Here is a 3,624-nt window from a genome sequence, read left to right as displayed (position 1 = left end):
ATAGAGTTATTGGATTACAGAGTTATTGGATTATAGAGTTATTGGATTATCGAGTTATTGGATTATCGAGTTATTGGATTATCGAGTTATTGGATTATCGAGTTATTGGATTATCGAGTTATTGGATTATCGAGTTATTGGATTATCGAGTTATTGGATTATCGAGTTATTGGATTATCGAGTTATTGGATTATCGAGTTATTGGATTATCGAGTTATTGGATTATCGAGTTATTGGATTATCGAGTTATTGGATTATCGAGTTATTGGATTATCGAGTTATTGGATTATCGAATTATTGGATTATCGAGTTATTGGATTATCGAGTTATTGGATTATCGAGTTATAAGATTATCGAGTTATTGGATTATCGAGTTATTGGATTATCGAGTTATTGGATTATCGAGTTATTGGATTATCGAGTTATTGGATTATCGAGTTATTGGATTATCGAGTTATTGGATTATTGAGTTGAGTTTATTGGATTATTGAGTTGAGTTTATTGCATTATTGAGTTGAGTTTATTGGATTATTGAGATGAGTTTTTTTTGGATTATTGAGATGAGTTTATTGGATTATTGAGATGAGTTTATAGGATTATTGAGTAGAGTATTGGATTATTGAGTAGAGTTTATTGGATTATTGAGTTGAGTTATTGGATTATTGAGTTGAGTTGTTGGATTATTGAGTTGAGTTATTGGATTATCGAGTTGAGTTATTGGATTATTGAGTTGAGTTATTGGATTATTGAGTTGAGTTATTGGATTATTGAGTTGAGTTATTGGATTATTGAGTTGAGTTATTGGATTATTGAGTTGAGTTATTGGATTATTGAGTTGAGTTATTGGATTATTGGGTTGAGTTATTGGATTATTTAGTTGAGTTATTGGATTATTGAGTTGAGTTATTGGATTATTGTGTTGAGTTATTGGATTATTGTGTTGAGTTATTGGATTATTGTGTGGAGTTATTGGATTATTGTGTTGAGTTATTGGATTATTGTGTTGAGTTATTGGATTATTGAGTTGAGTTATTGGATTATTGAGTTGAGTTATTGGATTATTGAGTTGAGTTATTGGATTATTGAGTTGAGTTATTGGATTATTTAGTTGAGTTATTGGATTATTGAGTAGAGTTATTGGATTATTGAGTAGAGTTATTGGATTATTGAGTTGAGTTATTGGATTATTGAGTTGAGTTATTGGATTATTGAGTTGAGTTATTGGATTATTGAGTTGAGTTATTGGATTATTGAGTTGAGTTATTGGATTATTGAGTTGAGTTATTGGATTATTGAGTTGAGTTATTGGATTATTGAGTTGAGTTATTGGATTATTGAGTTGAGTTATTGGATTATTGAGTTGAGTTATTGGATTATTGAGTTGAGTTATTGGATTATTGAGTTGAGTTATTGGATTATTGAGTTGAGTTATTGGATTATTGAGTTGAGTTATTGGATTATTGAGTTTAGTTATTGGATTATTTTGAGTTATTGGATTATTGAGTTGAGTTATTGGATTATTGAGTTGAGTTATTGGATTATTGAGTTTAGTTATTGGTTTATTTAGTTTAGTTATTGGTTTATTTAGTTTAGTTATTGGATTATTGAGTAGAGTTATTGGATTATTGAGTTGAGTTATTGGATTATTGAGTTGAGTTATTGGATTATTGAGTTGAGTTATTGGATTATTGAGTTGAGTTATTGGATTATTGAGTTGAGTTATTGGATTATTGAGTTGAGTTATTGGATTATTGAGTTGAGTTATTGGATTATTGAGTTGAGTTATTGGATTATTGAGTTGAGTTATTGGATTATTGAGTTGAGTTATTGGATTATTGAGTTGAGTTATTGGATTATTGAGTTGAGTTATTGGATTATTGAGTTGAGTTATTGGATTATTGAGTTGAGTTATTGGATTATTGAGTTGAGTTATTGGATTATTGAGTTGAGTTATTGGATTATTGAGTTGAGTTATTGGATTATTTTGAGTTATTGGATTATTGAGTTGAGTTATTGGATTATTGAGTTGAGTTATTGGATTATTGAGTTGAGTTATTGGTTTATTTAGTTTAGTTATTGGTTTATTTAGTTTAGTTATTGGATTATTGAGTTATTGGATTATTGTGTTTAGTTATTGGATTATTGATTTATTGGATTATTGAGTTTAGTTATTGGATTATTGAGTTATTGAGTTTAGTTATTAGATTATTGAGTTATTGAGTTTAGTTATTGGATTATTGACTTATTGGATTATTGGGTTATTGGATTTTGGGTTGTTGGATTATTGGGTTATGGATTATTGGATTATTGGGTTATTGGATTATTGGATTGTTGGATTATTGGATTATTGGATTATTGGGTTATTGGATTATTGGATTATTGGATTATTGGATTATGGGATTATTGGATTATTGGATTATGGGATTATTGGATTATTAAATTATTGGATAATTGGATTATTGGATGAAAAAAAAGACTGAAATAGAGAATGTTATGTTGTGATGAGACACGTTTGTGTCATGAGAGTGATTCAGTAAGTAGCACATTAAAAAAATAAATAAAATTGGGATCAAAAAACAAGAGAAATAATGTGCTACACGTAAAATTTGATAAAAAAAATGGTATGTTGTGAGACACGTTTGTGTCATGAGAGTGATTAAAAAAAAAAAAAACGGAATCAAAAACAAAGACGAGAAATAATGAGTGAAAAAAAAAAAACATAGCAATCGAATATGTTAAGTAATGTACTTTATTTGTATTGATGCATAAAAATTATTGTATATTGTTGTATAATTATTGAATAGAAACTTAAATATTTAGATGGATTTATTGGATTTGAAATAATTATGTGAAGATATAGATTAATTCAATAAATAATAAGGAAAATGTATATAGACAGACAAAGAAATTGTATTAAATGGGTAATGAAGGATTAATAATTTTCTTACTGAATGCCCGATGATTTGACATGCCGAGTGTAAGATTAGATGACAGACGCGATTAGTATGACTGTGCATGAGGACATGCACAATGTCAGGATGGGCGAGTGTAAGATTCATTAAAATTACTAATTATTAGAAACAGATTTAATGAAATAAAGAGTTGAATAATCATTGGTAATCTATAATTTAATAAATTTAAAAGTAACGTGATTGATAGTTGACCTTTGTAAATAGAAGGTAGTTGGAAGAAAGAAGAAAAGACGACTGGCATGGCGGTTAACGGGCATTCGGTTACGGGCAGAGGTGAAGGGAGGACGATTGTGAAGTGAGGTGATTGGAGATTGAACTGTAACGGAATATTGTGATCAGGAAATATATTGCTGTTATGGAAGAAGGAATTTTTATTACATAAGTATAACGGGTTAGCACTGATTGACTAGCACGTTATCTTTTCGCGGATTAGCAAAGTAATATTTTCGTTTTAATTGATAAAAATTCTGTAAAAACAGTCACATTTTTATTTTTTATCAGCTTATTATAATTCCGTGTGCTTTAGTTTACTCATATTTCATTAAAATAAAATAAGATCTATCAAATGACACCAATTTTACCGAAATCGGTTAATGGGCTGATGAGTCATTATTAAATTTGGGTAGAAATTTTAGTGAAATTAATATGTTGC

The sequence above is a fragment of the Cydia splendana genome, unplaced genomic scaffold (assembly GCF_910591565.1).
Source record: "Cydia splendana unplaced genomic scaffold, ilCydSple1.2 scaffold_42_ctg1, whole genome shotgun sequence".
Classification (NCBI taxonomy): Eukaryota; Metazoa; Arthropoda; class Insecta; order Lepidoptera; family Tortricidae; genus Cydia; species Cydia splendana.
This window is presented reverse-complemented; position numbering follows the sequence as displayed.